The sequence below is a fragment of the Syngnathus typhle genome, linkage group LG1, assembly GCF_033458585.1.
Source record: "Syngnathus typhle isolate RoL2023-S1 ecotype Sweden linkage group LG1, RoL_Styp_1.0, whole genome shotgun sequence".
NCBI classification, from domain to species: Eukaryota; Metazoa; Chordata; class Actinopteri; order Syngnathiformes; family Syngnathidae; genus Syngnathus; species Syngnathus typhle.
The window spans coordinates 3,667,075-3,675,351 of record NC_083738.1 but is presented as its reverse complement, the minus strand read 5'-3'; the positions used below and the strand labels follow the sequence as shown (position 1 = coordinate 3,675,351).

Genomic DNA, 8,277 nt, shown 5'->3' with positions numbered 1-8,277 from the left:
ACACAGAGCGGGCGCGCTTCTTCCTAGTCAGGGCGATGGCCGTGACGCTGCCCGGAGTAAAAGAACGAAGATGGATTTTGCATTCTTTTTGAGATTGAACCAAAATCTACTAAGATGAATTTCCAGAATCTTCGAATTGGACTTTGTCAAATTTTAAGCTTTGAGGAAAGCAGAGGAGAGAGCAGATCCTGGCGGAAAGGGGAAGTAGCCACTTTTACTTTCTCCTCATGGCCAGACCTTTCCTCTTTTTTAAACAGAATTCGGATTTTGGAACAAAGGAGAGCCGATCACTCGACTTGTTCAACCAAATAGGATTTTAGACCTTTAGTCTCCTCTCTTGTTCTGTCTGGGTGAGTCTTGTTATTTTGTTTTTTCGACTTGCAATTCTTTTTCTTGCTTATTCATTAAATCTCTTCTTGAGCCTTAATTCGGTATCGATTATTTCGTATTAACTATGTCGAGCATGGTTGTATATGCGGTAATTACAACTTTAAAATGTCTTTATTTCCCTATCATAGTCATTCTTTAAATCCGTTCAATTCTTTTTAAAGTGAAGACAGCTTTAATCCTTAACATCAGGAATTGTCAGATCTGGTTCGAAGTAGTTATCTTGAGCTCAGCTAGGGCGAGGGCGCTCTAGTGAATTAACGAATCCTTGAGGTCTTAACAAAGGCATCTAAAAAATATCCATAACGTAATACCAGCATCAAACAACAGGAGGGAGCCATCATTACGGCGCGGTCATACCGGCGACTTGTCTCGAATTGAGTTACTCGGCTTGCGCGTCGGATGACTTGAAAGGGGTTGGCGTCGTATAGAAATTACATTGATTCTGGTAGAATTAATTTAACTCGGGTGGTCAGCTACGGACGAGTCCCTCCGCCCCGGCTTATTGAACCCGTTACTGGGGAGCCGGAGGCACTTCGATAAAAAGTGCACGTTTGACAATACCAATGATCATCATGCAGGACTGTAAGGTAAACTCTACTCACAACCATGACACACATCGAAAGAAATCAAGCATCTACACCTGAAGACAACAGTAACATAACTCAGAGGATTAGTGAACACGACAAACTGGAACTCCAATCATTTCAATACACTGACCACAGTTCACTGGATATGGAGCATGATATAGACCCGGATAACAACTTCTTTAACTCAATCAACAATAACTGCAGTTATTATACTAATGAAGAATTTAATAGAATCAATACAGATAGCAGACTGTCTATTATACATATTAACAGTAGGAGTCTGTATGCCAACTTTACAAACATTAAGGATTATCTTCATCAGTTTACTCGCCCATTCAACATTATTGCAATAACGGAAACATGGATCAACACAGTAAAAGGGGCGGACTTTGAGCTGGAGGGATATGACTTTATACACATAGATCGACAAAACAAAGGTGGAGGAGGAGTTGCGATCTATGTGGAAAAGACATTAAACGTCAGGGTGATACAGGATATGTCAATGGTAGTTAACAACATATTGGAATGCATAACAATTGAAATACTTAAGGAAAAAAAGAAAAATGTAATCATTAGCTGTATATATCGGACACCAGGTTCTAGCATTGAACTGTTCACAGAATGGATGGAGGAGGTGTTTTCAAAGGTCAGTTGCAAAACAATTTTCATCTGTGGAGACTTCAACATTGATTTACTCAATCCAAACAAGCACAAACTGACCGAACACTTTGTTAACACAATATATAGCATGAACTTGTATCCAAAAGTCACTAGACCAACCAGAATAACTTCTCACTGTGCCACTCTTATTGATAATATATTCACAAATGACATTTTAAACAACACCATAAGTGGGTTATTAGTCAGCGACATCAGTGACCATTTGCCAGTTTTTATGGTTTTTGATGACAACTATAAAACTATCCAACTAGCCAAAAAACAGGAATACAGAAGAATTAAAACAGAAGAAACAATAAACGCATTTAAAAATGGTTTAATGTCACAAAACTGGGATATTATATACAATGAAAATAATATTAACTGTGCATATGAGGAATTCTTAAAAAAATTCAAAAGGTTATATGACAAATACTGCCCTGTAAAAGTAAATAATAGGAAACTAAAGTATGTAGATCATCCCTGGATCACAAAGGGCTTACAAAATGCCTGTAAAAAGAAAAATACACTTTCCAGAGAATTTATAAGACAAAGAACTAAAGAGGCAGAAAATAAATATAAACAATATAAGAATAAACTAACTAATATTAAAAGAGCTGCTAGAAAAGAATACTATAGTAAGATAATAAATGATAATAAAAACAACACCAAAGAAATATGGAATATAATGAATACTGTAATAAAAAATGGCTCTAAAAAAATTAATGAATGAATATTTTATTATCAGGAATACTGAGAAGTATGATATGCAAGAAGTGGCTGAAAACTTCAATACATTCTTTGTAAATACGGGACCTGAGCTGGCCAAACAAATCCCAGATTCAGTAACAACTGAGGACCAATGTAATAGTCTAATAGATAGGAATCTGAGCTCAATGTTCCTCAAAGCAGCGGATGAGAAAGAAATTATAAAGATAGTTTCCCAATGCACAAACAAGACGTCCAAAGACTGTGATGACATTGACATGATTATCGTAAAACGAGTGATTGAGGGGATCTCTAAACCATTAACATACATCTGTAACCTATCATTTCAGACCGGTATATTTCCAGATAAAATGAAAATAGCAAAAATCATACCTTTGTATAAAACCGGGAACAAACACCACTTCACAAACTACAGACCTGTATCATTACTATCACAATTTTCTAAAATACTGGAAAAACCTTTCAATAACTGACTGGACAAATTTATAGATAAATATAAAGTACTCACTGAAAGTCAATATGGATTTAGATCCAACAGAGCAACATCACTGGCACCAATTGACTCAGTGGAGGAAATTACTAACGCAATAGACCTAAAACAATATACAGTTGGGATATTCATTGATCTAAGAAAGGCATTTGACACAATAAATCATGAAATATTATTCAATAAATTACATCGGTATGGCATCAGGGGAAACCATTAGAATGGATCAAGAGCTATTTAACAAAAAGGAAGCAGTTTGTGAAGTTGGGTGACACTTGTTCAACGTGTTTAGACATTAGTTGTGGCGTCTCTCAGGGGTCAGTGTTGGGCCCTAAACTTTTTATATTATATATAAATGATATATGCAAGGTATCACATATTTTGAAGATGGTTTTGTTTGCAGATGACACAAATATTTTTTGTTCTGGTAGTGATTTACACACCTTAACAACACTAATAAATAATGAATTAAGCAAATTAAAGGTATGGTTGGACAGCAATAAATTATCCTTAAACCTAAGCAAAACAAGAGTAATACTTTTTGGTAATCACAGAACTAATTTGAAAATAGAGATAAAGCTGGATGGGGTTATTATTGAAAGAGTGAATGAGATTAAATTTTTAGGGGTGATAATAGATGATAAGATCAGTTGGAAAGCACAAGTTAAACATCTACAAACTAAAACCTCAAGGTGCATCGCAGTATTAAATAGAACAAAACAGGCTCTGGATCATACAACACTTCGCATCCTTTATAATACACTAGTTCTTCCATATTTCATGTATTGTGTAGAAATCTGGGGTAATAATTATATAAGCACAATATATCCACTTATTATTTTACAAAAAAAAGCAATACGGATCATTCATGGGGCAGGATACAGGGATCATACAAATTCATTATTCTTAGAGTCAAAACTCATCAAACTCAAAGATATAGTGGAATTCCGGACAGCACAAATACTTTTCAAAGCAAAAAATAATCTGTTGCCAACTAATATTCAGAATCTTTTCATTGGGAGGGAAGGGGGTTATAATTTAAGGGGGACATTTAATTACAGGATAAGGAAGGCACGTACAACAAAAAAAACATTTTCTATTTCAATATGTGGAGTTAAGTTATGGAATACTTTGGAGGAAACGCTCAGGGAATGTTCAAACATCTATCAGTTTAAAAAAAGATATAAAGAAGAAATTATTTTTACAAGGTACAGAAATGAGGGTGTATGAGTACCAGGGGGTGCTTAGTAATTATTGATTTACGTTTCTTTGTTGGTTTTGTTTGTCTGTTTGTCATTGTTTTGTTCAGGCTCTTTTTATTTTTTGGTTTTATTTTGGTTATTTCTACCATTCAGGTATCTTTGTGTTGTATTTGAGGTATGTATGTATGTTAAGTGTCTGTGTGTGAAATATACGTATGTATTAATAGTGTCTAGGTACATGTTTAGTGTCTAGCGAGCAGCAGGTGGGAGATAATTTAGTAATTTAGTACTTTGTTGGGATAACTGAGGCAAAATGATTTATGGCTGGGTATTTAGGGATTATTAAATAGGGGGTGGGATTAAATAAATTATACTTCTTCCTACTCCTTTTCAGACATGTGAATGTGATTTATGGTTCTTTTGCGGCTATATCTTTATTGCTACGCTTGTAGTTTGTGTGTATGGGTATGTGAATGTGTATGTGTATATATTAGGGGTGTAAATCGCGGGTTTTGTCACGATACGATATAATATCGATACAAAGAACTACGATACGATATTTGCCGATATCTTAAAGCCTGCTGCGGTTCATTCACGATATATCGCGATATAGTGCTCTACGATCGATTTTTGTTTTTTTTAATAAAAAATATAGAACAATATCCTGATTTATAACAATTCATACGCAAAATCAACAAGGTACTGCAAACTCTTTATTTAGGAAATTACAAGAGTATTGTAGTATACAAAGTGCTTATTTTAACACTGAACTTTGATGTCGTGTTTTTTCTTTAAATGTGCGGCGAGATTTGTGTTGCCTGAATATTTGATCACCGCATGGCAGGATTAAACTGCACGTGTCTTGTCCGTTGAGCCATCTTTTCTTTGCAATCCAAAGTGCATCCAAACGAATGACTTGAAGCCTAAAGGGGAGCAAATTTCCTCGTCTTTTTGGACACTAGCCATAGCACCAGCCCAGGAGCCGCGTACTAGTTGTCGACTCCCCTTTCACGTGCCTGCTCTGCTCACAAAACAACAACGCCGCGCGCACTGCTCCCGGAAAGAGGAAGCGAGCAACAATGAACTGGATTTCAAAATAAAGTCGCGTCTAATGTCCGAGGTCAAACACGGCGATATAAATCGATGTTTACGTTTAGCATCGATGCCAGTAAATCGTAGAGCATTATATCGAATGTGTATCGATGAATCGTTACACCCCTAGTATATATGCATATGTAGATTTTTATATGTATATATATATATGTATATGTATGAATGTAGGTATGTCTGTATGTGTATATATGTATATGCATGTATTTTGTCATGTCTTTTTATTGTGTACAATAAGCTTATTCTTTTTTCACATGTTTGAAATAAATAAATGAAACGAAACGAAACAATAAAGGAGACTTTGACTTATCTTCATTCCTCCAGCATGTTTAGCGGCATGGGTTTCTGTCACTTTGTCTATTGGTCATCCTACCATTCTATCCCATAAGGAGTACCTTGATGGCCTAAGTGTATCCATGGCTGAAGGTCTTTTGATTTTGCTGAGACTTGTAAAATTTGTCCTTGGGCTGCTGTTGGAAACCTTCCTTCAATCAACACTCGTGAGCCTGCAAGAATGGCTCCAATCACATAGCCAGAGCACTCCAGTGACCTTCTTCAAATTTCTTAACCCCCCTGTCAGACTTGGATCAAGTAGAGGACTCGGATGCAGAGTGCCAACAAAAAAGGAATTTATTCTGACAGGTTGGAGTCAGCAAAAAACCAAAAGCGCCTCAAAAGAAGGAAAACACGGTGGCAAAAAACAAAAACTGAAAAACACAGAGCTTAAGCTTGACAAAAAAGGTCTCTTCACAAACTAGGTTCTCTAAAGGGTCTCTTTAACTCACGCGATCGCTGGTGCTCTGGACGGGACAAGATGCACTGGCACAAGACAAGGGGAATACTCTGACAACACAACACACAATTGGGATCAGGGAATACAAGTAGACTGACGCACAGAGGAAGGACCCACAAACTGAAACGAGAGGAGAGTTATCAAAATAAAACAGGAAGTGACAATACGACAAACAGGACAAGACAACAATAACCCACAAAACATGACGGCATGACATAACCCCCCCAGTAGGGCCGGATCCCGGACGGACCAGTAGCATCAGGGTGAGCCGCATAAAAGTCAGTAAACAGGTCAGGGTCTAAGATAAAACTCGCCGGCACCCATTGCCGCTCCTCTGGTCCGTAACTCTCCCAGTCCACCAGGAATTGCCAGCCTGCGCACCGATAATAGCTTCTTGACTGTGTAAGCCTGCCCTCCCCCCACTGTTCGCGGAGCCGGAGACAGCATGGGGCCTGGCACCATCCCACTGTCCTTGGCCGGTTTGACCTTCCCGACATGAAAGGTGGGATGAACGGAAAGGGACCTGGGCAGGTGAAGACGCACAGCGGCTGGGTTGACGACCTTGGAGATGGGAAACGGACCAACAAAACGGGGTGCCAGCTTTCTGGATTCCACCCGGAGGGGAAGGTCTTTTGTGGACAGCCAGACCCGTTGGCCCTGCCAGTAGATGGGTGCCGGTCGCCGCCTGCGGTCAGCCATCCTCTTGACTCTGTCCCCTTGGCGGACCAGAGTGGCCCGTGCCGCCGACCATATGCGATGACAGCATCGCACCAAGGCGTGCGCCGAGGGAACGAACACCTCCAGCTCACTGTCGGGGAAGACCGGGGGCTGGTAACCAAACACGCACATGAAGGGAGACATCCCGGCAGCAGTGGTAGGCAGGGAATTGTGGGCGTATTCTACCCACGTGAGGTTCTTGCTCCATGAGGAGGGGTTTTGGGCCACTAGGCAACGGAGACCGGTTTCCAGCTGCTGATTTACGCGCTCCGTCTGTCCGTTTGCCTCCGGGTGACAACCCGAAGTGAGGCTCACGGTAGCCCCTATGAGCTTGCAAAACTCCTTCCAAAACCTGGTTATAAATCGGGGACCACTATCAGAGACAATATCCCGTGGGAATCCGTGAATTCTAAAAATCGGATCCATCATGACCTCTGCCGTTTGCTTTGCCGAAAGTAACTTGGGCAGGGCAATGAAGTGAGCCATCTTGGAGAATCTGTCTACCACGGTTAGTTTAGTCGTTTTACCTTTAGACGTAGGAAGCCCTGTGACAATGTCCACCGAGATCTCGGCCCACGGTCGAGAACGAATGGGGAGGGGATGCAGCAGACCCACACGGGCACCGTGGGAGTTCTTGTTCCGGGCACAGACGGAGCAGGCTCCAATGTATTCACTGACGTCTGCCCCCATGGATGGCCACCAGAATCGCTGCCGAACCACATACAGGGTTCTTTGCACACCTGGATGACAGGCGAGCCGGGAGGTGTGTTCCCAATGGACAACCTGGGGGCGCAGCCTTGTGGGAACAAACAGTCTGTTCACCGGACCATTTGGTCACCGCGCTTACTTTTGCTGGGTCCATCTGCACTTTGCCAGGGGCTATGATGAAGCCAAGGAAAGATACAGTATTGGCGTGGAACTCGCTCTTTTCGGCTTTGACATAAAGTTGGTGATAAAGGAGGCGTTGCAATACTATCTTAACATGAGACTCATGGGTCTCCAAATCCGGTGAATAGATCAGAATGTCGTCCAAATATACATAAACAAAACGATCCAAAAAGTCTCTCAGTATATCATTAATCATGGTCTGGAATACGGCGGGTGCATTGGTGAGGCCAAACGGCATTACTAAGTATTTGTAGTGTCCTCTGGGAGTGTTAAATCCCGTTTTCCATTCATCCCCTTCCCGGATGCGCACTAGGTGGTACGCGTTGCGCAGATCTAGCTTGGTGAACACCTGAGCTTGTTGCAGTTGATCAAATACGGTTGACATGAGTGGAAGGGGATACTGGTTCTTAACAGTGATCTGATTGAGGGGACTGTAGTCTATGTAAGGGCGTAGGGTACCGTCTTTCTTGCCCACGAAAAAGAATCCGGCCCCCGCAGGAGACAAACACGCTTTAAGAGACCCGCCAATATAATCAGTCAGGGCCTGCTTTTCGGGTGCTGAAAGGGAATAAAGCCTTCCCTTGGGTATGGTAGAGCCGGGCAGGAGCTCAATGGCGTAATCGTACGGACGGTGGGACGGTAGAGAGGTAGCCTTTACTTTACTGAATACCTCTGCGAGTTGGTGATACCACACGGGAACCCCGGTCAGACCTGGGG

At 41.0% G+C, this 8,277-nt stretch overlaps 1 long non-coding RNA gene across 1 annotated transcript in view; it reads left to right on the top strand.

Moving 5' to 3' along the window:
* The first annotated feature begins 207 nt into the window (after positions 1-207).
* The window catches only part of LOC133152279 (uncharacterized), a 43,735-nt gene continuing 35,665 nt past the window's right edge, over positions 208-8,277 (top strand). Inside the window, exon 1 of the long non-coding RNA XR_009714103.1 lies at positions 208-350. This is a non-coding gene — a long non-coding RNA (uncharacterized LOC133152279). The remainder of the gene's footprint in view (positions 351-8,277) is intronic.